Source organism: Crocuta crocuta, unplaced genomic scaffold (genome assembly GCF_008692635.1).
Source record: "Crocuta crocuta isolate KB4526 unplaced genomic scaffold, BGI_CrCroc_1.0 scaffold29, whole genome shotgun sequence".
Classification (NCBI taxonomy): domain Eukaryota; kingdom Metazoa; phylum Chordata; class Mammalia; order Carnivora; family Hyaenidae; genus Crocuta; species Crocuta crocuta.
The window spans coordinates 2,844,212-2,861,908 of NW_027533280.1; the positions used below are offsets into that span (position 1 = coordinate 2,844,212).

The 17,697-nt window shown below is 51.1% G+C and overlaps 1 protein-coding gene across 7 annotated transcripts in view; it reads left to right on the forward strand.

Annotated features, from left to right (window-relative positions):
• Nucleotides 1–252: 252 nt before the first annotated feature.
• Nucleotides 253–17,697, forward strand: part of PITPNM2 (phosphatidylinositol transfer protein membrane associated 2) — a 129,795-nt gene continuing 112,350 nt past the window's right edge. For 6 of the 7 annotated variants that reach the window (XR_013331076.1, XR_013331077.1, XR_013331078.1 and 3 more), the window contains exon 1: nucleotides 255–271. The gene's annotated coding sequence lies outside the window, so the exon portion shown is untranslated. Of the gene's footprint in view, nucleotides 272–17,697 lie in introns of all 7 variants that reach the window. The other variant, XM_077748050.1, reaches the window with a different exon arrangement.

Below are 17,697 nucleotides of genomic sequence, written 5' to 3' on the forward strand. Positions count from 1 at the left end.
GCTCCTCAGTTTGGGTCTGTATGTGTTTTTCTTCTTTTCTTTCTTTCTTTCTTTTTTCCCCAGAGGGGAAAACAGAATTCCTTCTCTGTTGTGTAGCTTTTGCTTTTCAAAGAGGCCACAGAGCTCCGCGAACTTAGAGAACTTAGAGCGGATCCCTGAGACAGCATGCTCTAAGGTCATGGCCATTTACAGATTCGGGCCCTGATGTCTCTGGCTGTGCACCTGGGAGGCTCCCGATAGGAGACCCCGAAGCAGGGCCTAGGGCCACTGGGTATGTCTGGTGCTTTGTTTCCCCCCCTCAAATGAGAACAGGATTCCCACAGGAGAGTGACAGCTGGTCAACTCCTGTGTGTGGGGGTGATGGAAGTTTTGGGGTGATGGTGGGGTGATCTGGAGCCAAAGGCCAAGAAAGAATTCTTGAGAATGTCTTTGGTGCAAAAAGGCGATTTTATTAAAGCACAGGGACTGGGCCCGTGGGCAGGAAGAGCTGTGCAGGGTTGTAAAGAGTGGCTCTTATATGCTGTGAATTGGGGAGTAAAGTCAAAAAGGAGGCCTCCAGAGGGACTTTGATATGCTAACAACTCCTGAGATACCAGAGGCCTTGCTGTCGTCAGGCTAAGGCTGTTTTCCCTCTAGTAAGGCATTAACACAAGGACAGTGGGGGCTCCTGGGGAATGTTACTCTGTATTTGCCTCAAGTGTTTGGCAGTGGGCTGCGGGTTATGAGGAAATTTCATTTTACCTGCCGTTTCCTTCTTGCCTTTGTTCCCACATCCCTGTGGAGGGGAGGGCGATGCTTGGGCTCCGGGGAAACGGAGTCTACTGGTTTCTGGAGGTTAGGCTGTGGATAAGACTGCCTCTTCTTGTAATTTACTAAGACATTTGTAAACTGATGGAGACTGTGTTCTGTATGATTGTGACCTCTGTCAACCATTTGTTTTCCTCTTTCTTTTGTTCTTGGGCAGCCAGGAGTGTCCAAGGAATACCACACGCATCCCACCTGGGGTGGGAGTGTTGTTAGCTGGTGCTTTGCCCTCACTGCCTTATGCTCCCTCATCGGGGGTGGGGCAGGCAGTTTTTAAGACCATACAGTTCAGAGTGAGCTTGTCAGGTAAGGGGGAGGCCCCGTTCACCATCCAGCCTGGGCTCTCACCCGAGGCTGGCTCAGCTTGGACTGTGTCTGCCCTCTCTTCCTGCTCTGCTGCTGCCTTCTTCCTCACCCTGGGGCTCATTAGAGAAAGAGCAGGGACCAGAGTGGCCTTGTCAGGAGCGCAGCAGGAAGCCAGAGCGGGAGGAGGTGAACAGGCTTTGTCTCTCCTGCCTGCACCACCTGCCTTCCTTAGTGTCCTGGGGCTCCTGGGCCGAGAGGAGCTGGTGATGCAGGTGGGCCCACACTGGAGCTCTGGCTCAGATCAGGGTCCCGTCGGCGAGAGGTATAGTGTTTGCTTTTCCCAGAAGGCCTAGAGGCGTCTGTCCAGGGTGGTGGGTCAGGGTCCTTGCTCCCAATGGAGATGCACCCCTGGAGCTCCTCACACTACATAAGCCGCCCCTTGGACGGTTGTCCCCTTGGGGTAACTCCTGGGCCCAGGTGTCCTAGCCACCCGTGGGGCTCCCAAGGGCAGGGGCTCAGTTATCCCACTTTGGCTTTCCTCAGAGTGCCTTGCCTGGTGCTGAACTTGGAAGAGGGGGTTCACAAGATCTCTGAATGAAACATGGAGAAGGTGGCCTGGCCCACCTGCTTGCCTGATTTTTCCTGCTTCCACTGGAATCTTTTCTGGTGCTTGGAATAACCCAGAAGGATTTCAAGCCTCTGGCTGTGCTCAGGCCTGGACACTGAGGGGAAATGGAGGTTCCAGCTCTGTGGCACATGAGAGCGAGCAGGAAGGGCCGCTGGATAGCCTTTCCTTTCCTTTCTTTAAATTCAAGTGAAATTCAAAGAACATAAAATTAACCATTTCTGAAGTGTACGGTTCAGTATCATATAATACATTCACAAGGCTGTGCAGTCAGCACCTCCCTCTGGTTCTGGAACATTCTCATCACCCCAGAAGGAAACACCCCACCCCTTCCCCCAGCCCCGGCCACCACTAATCTACTTTCTGTTTCTATGGATTTTCCTATTTTGGGTGTCCCATATAGAGGGAGCCCTACAATGCATGACCTTTTTTTTTTTTTTAATGTTTATTTACTTTTGAGAGACAGAGTGTGAGCAGGGGAGGGGCAGAGAGAGAGAGGGAGACACAGAATCCGAAGCAGGCTCCAGGCTCAGAACTGTCAGCACAGAGCCCGATGTGGGGCTTGAACCCAAGAACTGTGAGATCGTGACCTGAGCCAAAGTTGGGCACTCAACTGACTGAGCCACCCAGGTGCCCCTGTGTGTGACCCTTTTTATGTCTGATGTCTTTCACATAAACATCATGTTTTCGACGTTCCTCCACATTGAAGCAAAAGTCAGAACTTTGTTCCTTGTTTTGTGTATGGTAACATACACATAGTATCAAATTTTACCATCTTAACCATGTTTAAGTGCACAGTTCTGTGGCATTAGGCGCCTTCACCCTGCAGCCGCCACCGGTGTCCATCTCCTGAGCTCTTTCTTCTTCCCCAAGCAGAGACTCTGTGCCCATGAAGCACTGACTCCCCAGTCTCTTCCCCCAGCCTCTGGCGCCCACCATCCTACTTTCGGTCTCTGTGAACGTGACTCGTCTGGGCACCTCACCCAGGGTCTGTCCCTTTGTGACCAGCCTGTTTCACTTGACACAGCGCTCTCACGGTTCACCCACCCATGATGTAGATCAAGACAGAACTGCATTTTTTTAACGGCTGAGTCATATTCCACCGTATGGATAGACTGTCATATTTTGTTTATCCATTCGTCTGGTGAAGGAGACACTTGGGTTGTGGTTCTGGGCCGGTGAGATGCTGACTCTGGTTGGGAACAGTGAAAGACAGCTGAGCTCAGAGGGCCTGGGTCCAGAGGCAGAAGCTGTATCCTTTCCGAGGGGTGTGGTCTTGGGCAGTTACACTTTTCTGTGCCTTGGTTTCTGTATCCATCCAATGGGTAGAGATGTTCCCATTGGAACATGTGCTGTGTGGATGCAGCTGTGCGTGTGTGTGTCTGTGTGGGGGGGCGGTGCTCGGTGACTGTCATTGCCCCGTGCAGTGAGCCGCTGTCTTTCTAGTCAGGGGCATGAGGCCTGGTGGTGCCTGGCCTTCTGCCCACCTGGGATCTCCTGTGACTTCCGCTTGCTGGACGTTTCTCTCCCTTGCAGAGTTTCCAGAACCAGCTCCAGAAGGAAGTGCCTGTGTGTCCTGCCTCTTGGTGGCTTTAAGAGCACTCGCTGAGGCCTCGCTCATAGCAGTAGTGGACACATGGCGTCCTGAGGCTTCGTTCCCGTCCCCGGGCTGCTCCCTCATTGATTCAGGAAATCAAAGCCAGGAGGCTGACCTCGACAGCCTCCTGGGGCGGCTGCGGCAGAGCAGAAAGTCAGTCTGGAATTCACTAAGTCACACTTGCCTTCATTAGGCTAATTAACTTTCGATGTGAATTAGCTTTATGAGCTGATTTAGGAAATTCATTATCAGGCTGGGGCCAGCTCCGTGTGCAGTGGTGCCTAGGAAGCTGTGCTGTACATTTCCATATCTGCCAATTAAGGATGCTTAATTATTCACCTAGGGCTGGGTGGCTAATGAGGAGCTGCATACGTTGTGCTTTATTTGAGCATTTTAAGGCCTTTTAAAACTAGCCATAATAGAGTTAGGATTGTGCTAGGCATCAGAAGCTGTGATCCATGTTGCAGATTACTTGGATTGTAAACTGAGGCCGTGTGTGTGTGATTTGTGGAAGTTCACACAGATTGAGAGTGGGGGGGGCCTCAGTGTGTGTGTAAACTGCTGGCTGACAGCTAACATGGGGGGTTCACTGGTTAGGTTGTCAGGCTAGCCTACCAACAAAACCACCCCCACCAGAGTGACTGAGTTCTTGTGGCACCTCTTCTGTGCCAGGACCTCCACAGCCCTCTGGAATTAACCCCATTGTATAGATGAAAAAACTGAGGCCCACGAGGGAAGTGATTTCCCCAAGAACACATAGCCAGTGGACTCAAATCTAGGCATTCTGACTCTCCCATTTTGAGATCCCACCTTGGAATCTAAGTATTATGTAAACTTTTTTTTTTTTTAAGTGGACAAGCTTGTCCCGTGGTGCAGTTGGAGAAGAAACTTCTTCCAAGACTTGAATGGAGCCTCCTGAGCCTGCCATGAAGGGAGCGGGCGTTGGTGCCCGAGGGTTTGTGCCCAGAGGGCAGGGTACTCTGCTTTCTGGCCCTTCCCCACACGGAGCCCACTTGTCCAGGACCCTGTGGGTGACAGTCTTCGCAGACTCCTCCAGCGGAGTGTCACAGATGGTAATTTATGTTACCAGTGACCTGAGCGTGCTGTCACCTGTTTTCATGGCTCAGGGGTCAATCTTTGCTGCTTAGGTGTTGGTCACCAAGTGTCACCGAGCTTTAGCAAGCCCCCATGCAACTGGAGCGGAACAGCTGGGGAGGGGGTCAGGAGGTAGAGGTTTTATTTTTAGCCCCACAGCCTCTGTGATCCTGTCACTATGGAGATAGCAGGCTGGGGACCCCCAAGGCTCCACGCTTCTCCCCTCAGAGAGGAGAGAGGGTCCCGTTTCCTTCCTGGAACTTGGTTCCCCGGGCAGCCTGGGCTTCTCGATTGAGACCTCAGTGTGTGTGTGTGTGTGTGAGAGAGAGAGAGAGACAGACAGACAGATGCTACTACCACTGCTTATGATGAGGAAGAAGTAGCTCCGGGCCCAGACCCTGCGTGGGGACCAGTGTCCACAGCCATCCGTGCTTTGGCTGGACTGTGCCAGGAGACCAGAGACTCCATTTAAACTGTGTTCTGTGGCCTTGGGCAGGGTTATTTCCTTTCCCTGCGTATTCATTTCCTCACCTGACAAGTTGGGCTGAAAATTTTTGCCCTACGTCCTTCTCTGGATCTGATGACATAATCGATTGGGACAAATTGAGTCAATAATGAGGTGTGAGTGCCATGAGTGTGTATGTGTGAGTGAGAGTGTGTGTGAGTGTGTGAGCGAGCATGTGTGAGCAGGTCCAGCAATTATTGTGATGCCAACGTCACCCTTGGTAGATCATCTAGAATTTTTCCTGCTCCTTCATCTTGCTACTTTTTCCTGTAATTTGGCTTCTCCGTTCAAAGGCAGAGAAAGAAGAAGTTGGAGGGAAAAGGATTTAGTCCTGTGCATACATTATCATAAAAGATAAATCAAGGAAAGTTGAAACTGACCCCTCTTCCCATGACCTCTGTGCCACCCCGTAGAGTTTGTGAAGATACTCTCTCTCCCATTCCTGTGGCAAATACCTTCCTCCAGAGGGAAGTGACACTTGGCACATTGGCTCTGTTCCTACCGTGGACATAGCTGAGGCTCAGTGTGACTGAAACACTCGTCCAGAGTTGCCCAGCAATGAGCCCCAGAGCTGGAACTAGAATGGAGTTTCTCCATACAGAATGGTAGGCATAAAGCGAACAGATGCTACTCTTTTTAAAATCTTCCTTTTAAAAGCTCGGGCTTGGCTATTATCCACACACAGGAAATAATGGTGTTGGTGAGGATGTGGAGAAATGGGGACCTGTGCCCTGCTGGTGGGAACGTCAAATGGGGCGGCCGCCCTGCAAGACAGTCTGGCGGTTCCTTAAATGGTTAGACACAGAGTCGCCCTGTGACCCGGCGGTTACACCGCTAAGTCACTGTGCTCAAAAGCATTGAGAGCAGGGACTCAAGCAGATGTTTGTACACCAGCCAGAAGGTGGAAAGAACCCAAGGGTCCATCAGCTGATGAATGAGTGAGCACGGATGTCTGTCCAGTGGAATATCATCCAGCGTAAAAAGGAGGAAGACTCTGGACGAGACATTAAGCAGGGTGAGAGAAGCCAGTCACAAAAGGAGTGTTGTACGATTCTACTTATATGAGGTGCCCAGAACGGGCAAATTCATAGAGAACAAAAGTCAAGTGGTGGTTACCAGGGTCTGGGGGAGGAGGGGAGGGGAGCTAGTGTTTGGTGGTTTCAGAGCTTCCATATACAGTGATGAGAATGTTCTGGAAATAGTGGTGGTGGTTGAATAACACTGTGAATAGCCTGTGAATGGTGCACTTAGAAATGATTAAAGTGAAACGAAACAAAACAACACAATTCAGGCTTGTCTTGGAATCCCAAGTGAGACTTGGGCCGGATCCTACTTTCCTTTTACCCTGTTGGAGCCCCTAGCTCCCTGCCCTGGGGAATCGGGGAGTCGGGAGAGGCCTGGCTGGCCCTCGGGCTCTTTGGGGAGGGCGTTCCCGGCAGCTAACGGCCACGCTCGGTCCCTGTGTGTGAACGACATCTGTCTCCAGGGAGCACTTGTGCACCTGACGTCGGGCATGTCCTTTCATGGCTCTGCTCGCTCTCAGTGAGTGGAAAGATAAATACCTTCTCAAAGAGCAGATGCCATCTGCCCGGGGTCCCTGGCATCCACAGCTGCGAGGCGAGTGGGAGCCGGCTCCGCTGAGGGGCAGGTGCTGCGGCGGGGGAGGGGGGAGCCAGGCGGGGGTGCGGAGGAGTCACCCTGCGTGTGCCCTGGGCCCTGTGCAGACAGCCTGGGCGCAAACGAGGCTCCGCCACCTGCCTGCTGTGGGAACTGAGCAGGTCACGGGCTCTCGCCCAGCTTCTGTTGGCTCAGCTGCCCTTCGGCTGGTTGTGAGGGTCCCAGGAGGATGTGTGTGCCCGGCACGGTGCCTGGTGCCTCGCAGAGCGAGGGGCTGGGGTTCTCCGTGTCTTCTGGGGAGAGGCCGTGGGCTTGGAACGGTTCTGGAAGTGTGGCTGGGTGGGAGGGGGAGGCCTGCTGACTGGGGCAGGGGGGAAGGGGCGGTGTGATTTGAGGGGTTCCGGGCCACACCAGACTCCCCCTGTGCCTTACGGAGCCCTCTGCCCTGTGGGCAAACCCTGTCCACCCTGCGGGACTCAAAACACAGAAACGTGCTCCCTCATGTTTAGGAGACAGAGTCCACACGTGGGCTGTTCCTTCAGAAGGCTCCGAGGGGGTCTGTTCCAGGCCTTCCTCCCGCCTGCCCGTGCTGTTCCTAGACACCTGACTCCTGTCTCTACCTCTGTCTCTGTGTGGTTGTCGTGTGTGTGTGTGTGTGTGTCTTTGTGTGTGTGTCTGTCTCTTCTTGTGAGGACACCAGTCATATTGGATGAGGGCCCTCCCAGTCCTGTGTGACCTCGCCTTAACTAGTATATCCTGCAAACATCCTGTTTCCAGATAAGGTCACATTTTGAGGTTCCAAGGAGGACATGGATTTGGGGGCACATCCTTCAACCCAGTATCATCTCCATACTTGTTGGGGGAGGGAGGGAGGGACTCACTATGAAAAGTCATCCACGTGTGTCTGCTCAGCTGTGTTGGTGAAGAAGGGAGGGGCATCCCTGTGGCCCTGGGTGTGCGAGAGGGCGGCTCCAGGACCCCCCTGCCCCCGGCAGGGCCTCTGCCGCCACCCCTACACCCTGAGTGGAGCACTCTGGCTGACGCCTGACTCGGCCCCCTTCTGAGGGAGCAGCAGTAACATTTATTACAGGGAAAGTCCTGACACACCAGGCTTCTCTGCTTCCCTTCTGCCGGAGCTCTCAAAGCTCTCTTTGTTTCTCTCCCCTCCCCTCGGAGCCAAGGAAGACTGTAGGGGTGGCCCATGGCCTTGGGCAAATCAGCTTCCCTCTTTGAACCTCAGTTTCCGTCCGCAGAAGAAGGAGGCTAGGCTGGGTGCCTCTGAAGGGCTTTTCTGCTCTATGATTATTTCTGTTTTACTGCCAAGAAAATGATGGGCTAGGAAAGCGTGCCCTTGGGCTCCATATAAGGCAGGACTCAAATCCAGAGGTTCCTGAGTCTTCCCTGCCACCTCCTGTAGGAAGCCTTCTGTGATTAACTCAATTCATGTGTGGTTCCTCCAGTCTTCACTGTGCCCTGTGTGTGACATGAATTCACAAATCCTGGCCTGCTATTCAGATGGTGTGCGGCGTGCACGGCACAGGCGCGCGCACACACACACACACACACACACACACACACACACACACACACATGTTCCCTCCCCTCCTTTCTTTTGCAGACAGGCTATTTGCTTGGGGTCTCTCTCCGTGTTCCACCAGAAAGCCACCGGGCACAGGGTTCATTATACTGGGTTGTGGACCAGTCTCAAAACATAAGCAGATGATTATTTACTAGCAGATCTGCTAAAAGAAAAAAGGGGAGGAAACCACTTAGGTACTTTCAGTAGATGCCAGGAAAGCATTTGATAAACTTCAACATCCATTACTTTTCATAATGTAGAGATTGAACGATAGACAGATTGCGGCGTGGTAGAGAACATTTCCAGTCAGTGGCAACTTCCTCCTTAATAGTGGAACACTGCGGCAGCGTCTTCTGAAGTATGTTTGAGGGGCACAGAATGCTATTGCACATTGTGTCACGAAAGGATTTGAGGCCAAACAGTATCTGGAAACCCTTGCTGAGAGAGGCATCCCTTTGAGACAAGTGTACCCTCTGCCATCAATATTAAACATCTCTGTAGCTTGAAGCCAGGCCTTTGGGCTGGGAAAAGGAAGCGCGGCAAAAAGGAGGCTGCAGAATTAACATTTTGAGATGGATGGATACAGTGTTCATCTCAGGAAAGCGGACACACTGAAAAGCAATTAGAAGTAGTAAGACAGGGGCGCTTGGGTGGCTCAGTTGGTTAAGTGTCTGACTTCCAATTTCTGTTCAGGTCATGATCTCACAGTTCGTGAGTTTGAGCCCCGCGTTGGGCTATGTGCTGACAGCCTGCTTTGGATTCTGTCTCCCTCTCTCTCTGCTCCTCCCCAACTTGTGCTCCTTCTCTCTCAAAAATAAGTGAACGTTAAAAGAAAGAAAAAAAAGTAGTAAGACAGTATGGCAGCCAAGTAGCAAAGGACTCTGGCATCCCGTGGGTGTTGATGAACCAGAGGCCTTCTTTCCTGGTTAGGAATAAGAGTAACACCCAGGTAGTCTCAGGTGGGCACAGTGTCTCCTCTGCCTCCCAGGAGCCCGGAAATGTGGGGAAGTAATGCAATGCCGAGCATTCCACATCTCTCCTGACCATCTCTCCTGGGGTCAGGCGAAGCTGTTTCGTGGGGCCAAGCTGCTCGCTCAGTGTTCCGGTTACGGAGGTGTGAGCCCTGGGTCCTGAGTCCGGTGATACCACTTTCTGGCTATGGAGCTTAGGCTGAACTACTTAGCCGGAACCAGAATTTCATCCTCTGTGAAAAAGGGGCCACAACATCTGCAGAATCTCTGAGAATGACTTGGACATCTCTGTGCACCAGTAAGTTGTTATTACAATGGCCAGAGTCCGTTGTCTTAAGCTCAGCACCAACCTGGGACCTGCCCCAGGACCTGCAGAGGAAAGACCCCAGCGCCGTGTCCCAGACTAGCTGTCTGTCAGGGGCCCCCCTCCACCTGGTCACACGTCCCTGCTGGGGCATCCCCAGGGCAGCCCTTGGGGAGAATCTGGGTGCAGGAAGTAGCTTGTGAACCCATTAGAAGCCAGAGCACAGACAAGGCCACACCATCGTCATTCTTAGGAGGTCACCTCATTAGCTTTGGGGCTCAGGAGGTCGTCACACGCCCCAGGGATGCTCCTGCTCTTTCTCAAAGGCATTTGCTTCTCTTCAGTAAACAGTGAACATTAGGTAGAATTCAGTCTCTTCGGGGCCAGGGATCGCTGAATCGCTCAGCTGGCCGGCATGGCCAAGATGCACATGGAGATTGGCTGCTGGGAACAGAGCTGTGCGCAGAGGCCTGGGGTGGGACACGTCTGTCCCTCAGGCTGAACCTACGGGCTCCCACTGACTCATTTTTAGGTAGCCTTCCCTCCTTCCTATTGCATTTCCTTTTCTCTCCTTGGTGTGGTTTTCCTGCTGTTAATTTTTTGCCTTAATTTAACCATGATTGTTTTACGACCATCCACGGGGGCCAGTGGAACTTAACTTTCTTTAAAAAAAATTTTTTTTAATGTTTATTTTTGAGAGAGAGACACAGTGGGGGAAGGACAGAGAGAGAAAGAGACACAGAATCTAAAGTGGCTCCAGGCTCTGAGCTGTCAGCACAGAGCCCGACGTGGGGCTTTAACTCACAGACTGCAAGATCATGACCTGAGCTGAAGTTGGACGCTCAACCGACTGAGCCACCCAGGCGCCCCCAGTGTACCTTTCTAAGGACTGAAGTTCTTGGGCTTTATGACAGCTTTATCTTGGAAGCCTGGTGGCATTGCTTCGCCCACTTCTGAAGGGTCATGGTCGCTGCCAGCTGGCAAGCAGGGTCATGGAGGTTAATAGGCAAGAGTTCACAAGCTGCGTTTGTACACATCTCTGGAGAGCTTTTAAAAATTGTAATTGCTGGGGTGCCTTGGTGGCTCAGTAGGTTAAGCATCCAACTTCAGCTCAGGTTATCATCTCACGGTTCATGGGTTCGAGCCCCGCATTGGGCTCTGTGCTGACAGCTTGCTCAGATTCTGTGTCTCCCTCTCTCTTTGACCCTTCCTGGCTCATGCTGTCTCTCTCTCTCTCACAAATAAAAAAAAAAAAAAGAGAGAAATTTCTTGGAGGTCTGATGACATTTAAAGAAAAAAATTGTAATTGCCTCACTGGGGAGTGATGGCTTTTTGATCTACCTTCTGATTCTTGAAGAATATGTGGTTCATGGACTTAAAAGGTGGGCTGTAATATGACTTTAAAAAATATATTGTTTGAGCAACCGACTCTTGGCCTGGGTCATGATCTCATGCTTCGCGAGTTTGAGCCCCACATCGGGCTCTGCACTGATGACATGGGGCCTGCTTGAGATTCTTTCTCTCTCTCTCTCTCTCTCAATAAACAAACTTAAAATTTTTTTTTAAAATATTTTAAGGGCAGGGGCGCCTGGGTGGCTTAGTCGGTTAAGCGTCCGACTTTCACTTAGGTCATGATCTCGCAGTTCGTGGGTTCGAGCCCCGCGTCGGGCTCTGTGCTGACTGCCGGCTCAGAGGCTGGAGCCTGTTTCAGTCTGTGACTCCCTCTCTCTCTGACCCTCCCCTGCTCACGCTGTCTCTCTCTCTCTCCTGGAAATAAATAAAACATTTAAAAAAAAATATTTTAAGGGGTACTTGGGTGGCTCAGTCAGTGGAACATCCGACTCTGGGTTTTTGCTGGTCATGATCCCAGGGTCGTGGGACAGAGCCCTGTGTCGCACTCCACACTGAGCATTGAGCCTGGTTAAGACTCTCCCACCCTCTCTCTGCCCCTCCCCGACTCGTGCGTGCTCTCTCTCAAAAAAGAAACACTTTTAGTCGTTGGACCACTCATTATTTTCTTTGCAGCCTGCTGTATCAAAAGAAACATTAAATGCTGGCTTTTATTTTATTTTTAAATTTATCTTTATTTTTTAATTTACATCCAGGTTAGCATATAGTACAATAATGATTTCAGGAGTAGATTCCAGTGATTCATCCCCTACGTATTACACCCAGAGCTCATCCCAACAAGTGTCTTCCTTAATGCCTCTCCCCCAGTTAGCCCATCCCCCTCCCACGACCCCTCCAGCAGCCCTGTTTGTTATCTGTATTTAAAGAGTCTCTTATGTTTTGTCTCCCTCCCTGTTTTTATATTCTTATTTCTTCCCTTCCCCTATGTTCATCTGTTTTGTATCTTAAGTTCCACGTGTGAGTGAATTCATATATTTATCTTTCTCTGACCAATTTCACTTAGCATAATATGCTCTATTTCCATCCACGTTGTTGCAAATGACAAGATTTCATTCTTTTTGATTGCCGAGTAATACTTCATTGTCCTTATACACCATAGCTTCTTTATCCATTCAGCCATCGATCAACATTTGGGCTCTTTCCATACTTTGGCTATTGTCGATAACGCTGCTGTGAACACTGGGGTACATGTGCCCCTATGCATCAGCACTCCTGTATCCCTTGGGCAAATTCCTAGCAGTGCTATTGCTGGGTCGTAAGGTAATTCTACTGTTAATTTTTTGAGGAACCTCCATACTGTTTTCCAGAGTGGCTGCACCAGTTTGTATTCCTACCAGCAGTTAAATGCTGGCTTTTAAAAACACAGTTATTAAAATTAACATTTTAAAACTCTTGTTCAATAAACTTTTGTTTTTTTTAATTTATTTATTTACTTAAGTAATCTCTATGCCCAGTATGGGGCTTGAACTCAAGACCCTGAGATGCAGTTGCCTGCTGTAGTGACTGAGCCAGCGAGGCGCCCCTTTTGTTCAGTAAACTTCTGACATCAGCTTAACCGTACTGTCGGTGGTGTGTCCCTTCCTTTACTGAATCTACTTTTTCTACCGAGACGATCAGTGATCAACCAGTGTCTGATTCCATTGTACCTCTTACTTCTCTAACAGCTCAAGACTCACCGTTTTCTAGTATTCAGAGAATGTTGATAATTTTCACATGCTTTTCTTCACTCTTCATTCACTTAATCATCCACTTACTCTTTCATTTATTAAAAAAAATGACAAGACGCACACACAAATTGTACGTGATGTTATGCCAGACATTGGCAAGGTTGTAAAAGTAAATTAGATACGTTCCTTGATTTATGGAACTTAAAACTCATAGGTTACAATGGGGCGCCTGGGTGGCTTAGTCGGTTAAGCGTCCGACTTTCGCTTAGGTCATGATCTCGCGGTTCGTGGGTTCGAGTCCCGCGTCGGGCTCTGTGCTGACTGCCAGCTCAGAGCCTGGAGCCTGTTTCGGAGTCTGTGTCTCCCTCTCTCTCTCTGACCCACCCCTGTTCATGCTATCTCTCTCTCTCCTAGAAATAAATAAAAAAAATTAAAAAAAACAAAAAAAACCCAAATAGGTTACAAAAAAAAAAAACCTCATAGGTTATAATAAAATAATAAAATAGAGGAAAGGGCCCCCTGACTAGCTCACCCCATGGGGAATGCAACTCTTCATCTCGGGGTTGTGAGTTCAAGACCCACATTGGGTACAGAGATTACTTAAAAATAAAACCTTGAAAAATAAAATAAAATAGAGGATAAAGCCATACTCGATATGAAAAAGTTTGGATACATATGACCTTATGCTTCATACCAAGCCGACTTACCGTTGTCTGTGGCCTCCCTCTTTTCCTCCCCAGAGGCAACCACCATCGCTCATTTTTGTGCATGTGTACCCTTTTTCAGGAAGATTCTCTGCATATGTGAATGTATGTTCCTTAGGAAACAACAAAACAACAACGCAGACGGCTGTCTGCCGCCGCGCCCCTGCTGATTTGACTTAGTAACTGGTAGGTCCTGGAGGAGACCCTCTGCGTTCACTCAGATCACCCAGCTCTTCTTAGCAACGCGCCTGGTGTTCGGCTGATGGAAGACGCAGCATCGTTAGTTGAACCAGTTCCCGACTCACGGAGTTTTGTATTGTTCGTGGCAGAAGCCTGGCCGCAAATGGGGCCACGGCGAGTGTCCTGGTATGGAGGTGCCCATGCAAATAGGCTCTCATATCTGCGAAATAAATTGCCAGGAGAAGTGCTAGGTCAGGGGGTATTTTCCTTTTATTTTCAATAGCTGTTGCTGAATTGCTCTCCATAAAGGTAGTACCAATTTACACTCCCACTTACAATGTGTGAGTGCGAGACAGTGGTTTTTAACCTCAAAACCCCAGGCAAGGAAGAGCTTTTAAGTAAAATGAAAATCTGGAGAAAACCGTGTGAGAGCCTTTTCTGCCGCAAAGGGCAGCCCTGGCAGAGTTCCTGGCACAGCCCGTTAAGGACGCGGGTTCCCATTAGGTGCCTCCTCGCGCGTGGCAGGGAGGGGCCCGTGATCCCCCAGGCGCATTGTGGCCTCGGTGGTCCCTTCCTGGAAGCATCCGGCCCTCCTCTGTCAGCTTGTCCATCACCAAGTATCTGAGGGGCACCAGCTGCGTTAAAAATTACACCAGGACCTATAAAATTACAAAATCATTTTGCCAAGGTAAACACATCATTTTTATTTTTTAGAGAGGGAGAGAGAATGTGGGCAGGGGAGGGACAGAGAGAGAGAGATACACAGAATCCGAAGCAGGCTCCAGGCTCTGAGCTGTCAGCACAGAGCCCTACTCAGGGCTCGAACTCAGGAGCGTGAGATCATGACCTGAACTGAAGTCAGATGCTTAATGGACTCAGCCACCCAAGTGCCCCTAAGGTCATTCTGTTTGTTTGTTTGTTTGTTTATTATTATTATTTATGTTTTAATAAATATTAATTATTTATTATTTATGTTTATTCATTTTTGAGAGAGAGAGAGAGACAGAGCAGGAGCAGGGAAGGGGCAGAGAGAGAGGGAGACACAGAATCTGAAATAGGCTCCAGGCTCTGAGCTGTCAGCACAGAGCCTCACTTGGGGCTCGAACCCATGGTCTGTGAGACTAAGGACATTATTTTTAAAGAGCTGTATGATTCACAGACATTACCAGGGGCTGGAAGAGGGACGACAGGAAGTATGTGTTTAAGGGCCACGGAGTTTCCGTTTGGGAGGCTGAAAAACGTCTGGAGATGGACGATGGTGGCTGCAAGCCGCATGAGTACACTTGATGCCACCGGACTGGGCACTTAAAAACGGTTAAGCTGGCAAATTTTATGTTCTGTGTAATTAACCACACACACAGAGAAGCACCCGTTCACTGTAGCCATCCTCTCGTGAGCAGAGGACACCAAAAAATAGGAAAGCTCTAATCCAAGCATGAAATGAGATTGGATGGAGCTTTTTGAACAGCTTGCTCTGTGAACCATGTTTGGCTTGTCACCTTGAACTGGCGAGAGCTCAGTGGCGCTTGGCGGGGACTGCTCCCTGGGTGTGAGAGCCGGTCAGGAGATGCTGAGGGCTGGAAACAGGCCTCCCTGGAGAAGGAGCTTGGCTGGGCCTGCAGGGGCTCTGTGGACCCCGCAAAGATCCTGTCTGTGACCTGGGAGGCGGGAGGCTGACTTCCTCTCCACCTGAGCTGCTGGACTCACCTTCACCTGTGCCATTGCTCTGCAGTTAAACAGGGTGCTTTCCCCGCCTGCTGCTGGCTGTTTTCTGGGCTTGGCATGAGTGGAGTCGGCAAGCAGTGACTGGGTGCGATCTTTGTCACAATATTCCTGTGTCCCCAGTAGCTCAGATAACTTTTGCAAAAAAGAGCATCTGCCTGGTCCTGCCTAGAATCTGGGAAGCGGAGCGGATGTGTGCCCAGAACCGCTCAGAGCAGACACGGGGGCTCCGGGGGTGTGGCCAGAAGGAAGAGCTCCCTAGAGAGGTCGCTTGGGCTTCCACACAGCAGCCACCAGCCTTCTTGAGGTTCGGCATGCATTACCAGTGCAGCCGTCACCCCCAGGCTGTAATGATCATCAGGAAACCCACGCCGTGAAGTCCCTGGTTTTAGAGGGTGTGGATGTGTGCTCGAGTGGACTCTCAGGCAGGGCTGGTCCTGGAGAGAGTGGCCTCTTGCTTTGGCCATGGGTTGTGACTTTTTTTAGGGTCCTGTCTCCGTGTGTGGACGTCTGGTCCTCACCCCACTTGCCAAGAGAGAAGCACTAGGCCCGGGAAAGGCCAGGACGCTGGGTCGGGTGCGAGGCCACAGAGAGCACCCTGACCCGGGCTAGTGTATCCCAGCCACCCTGCGACTGGACAGCCACCTCACGATTGCTCCAAGCCACACGGTCGCACCCTGCTCCGCTGCCCAAACTCAGGTTCCAGGAGGCGAGGTGGCCACGGAAAACTGGAGCCCAGTCCGTGTGCCACCCTGGCCCCGCGCACTCCGTTGGGGCACTTTGCATCTTAGAGGGTGATCGTTGTGTAAGGACCTGAGCTCTGTGGGTTCGTGGTTGACGGAAACACAGCCCCACCTTTCCTACGGTGCGCCCATCTGAAAGCCCGTGTCAGAGCACGAAGCCACCGCGGGAGGCTGTGCAGGCACCTGTGACGAGTTTCCATTTGACTCACATCTGTCAAGAAGGTGACACGACGTGCCATATCCACAGGCCGCTGTGATGGCTGAGCTGACACAGCTCCTCGTGTGGGCGGAAGCGTGTGCTTCCCATTAAGAAAATTGCTACTTTTGAACAGGCTCCGAATAGAACTTTTTTGCTTTTACTAAAATTAAGAAAATAATAATAACACAACCCACCCAACACCCTGAATTTCTTAAAAAAGGGAAAAAGCCCATTTGATGTCAGCCCAGAAGTCCAGCTCGGTATATTGGAGCCCAGAAGAGGCACGTGGACAGAAGGATGGCTAAGGCTGCCGCCCTCCAGCCCCCGGAGCCCTGACACCCTTCGCTGTCCCTGCCCTGCGCCTGAGCGTGACAGAGCTCCAGTAGAAGGGGCCTCGGACACAACAGGGCAGGACTGGCCGAGAATCCGCAGTAGCCCCTGTGGGGTCACAGGAGAACCCCCAGGGGGCTCCAGAGCCGCGCTGTCTTGCCGAGGGAGGTCTTGTTAAGAGCACTCAGTCCTGAAGGAGTCCTTCCTAAATGGAAGTGAGACTTGTCGTCGGTGCTCAGCCCAGACAGGGCAGAGGGCGGGCGTTTGAGGGCTCTGCTCCCCACCTGCAGGGGCTGAGACCCCTCTCTCGGGTCCCCGTGGGTGGGAGCGTAATGGGGATGGGGCCGACGGTTGCTGCCTGAGTCCCCGAGCCCAGACTCCTCCGGGACCAAGGCACAGCGCTTGCGGATGGGCATGTGCCTGACAGTAGCTATTGTATCCAGTAGCCAGATGGTCTAAACAACCCGTCAGTGGTACGCTATGTAAATATTTCCCGTCATTATCACGGTGCTGCCGTGTTCACGTTAACAAGGATGAAGAATTACTCAGGAGCTCACCGCAGTCAAGAGCCAGTTGGGCCACAGGCAGGGACGGTTTTGGGGGCAGGCTTGGCTTCCTCTTGCTGCCTCCTGCCCAGACACCGAATCCTTCACGTGGAGACCCCGGGGAGCATTCCCTTAGAGCTCTTAGCAAGGACAGAGTTTGTTTCTCATCATGAACCAGCATGTTTTTCACTGTTGGTGAGAGCTCTGTGGCCCAGCATATTTCCCTTTTTGCTTTGCCTACCAGGAAGCACACAGCTAAGCGGTTTGTTTGTTTGTTTTTTACTCATTTGCTTGTGGATTATCCTCAGGAGTCTCAGGATGGCTTTTCTCTTTCCTTTTTGGTTTCTTTCTTTCTTACCTCATCTAGTGTTTTGGGGAGGTAAACCTACATAGTAAGGTTTTTAGAAGCAGGTAGTATGAGTGGAGCTTGGATACATGCAAGAGCTCTCATCATGTTCTTAGCCTGTGATTGCCGGGTGCAGAAGTGGGCTATACATGATCTGCCTGAACTGCTAACTGCACTGCTGCTGCTTAGGCCTGATTCTCCCGTGCATCCTTCGCACGTCTGCCACGCAGTTGCGGTTTGGTGAATGTGTTAGTTAGGATAGGTAATGCTGGCTGCTGTAACAGTTGTTACAGTCTCAGTGGGTTAGCCCAGTAAAGGCTGTTCTCACTCTTGCAGTTGAGTTGGATGGCCTGGGGGTGGCCTCTGAGTGGCGGTTCAGGGACCCCACATCCTTTCCTGTGGTATTTCTGCCATCCTCTGGGTGCCCTTCGGGTCCTGCACTGGACCT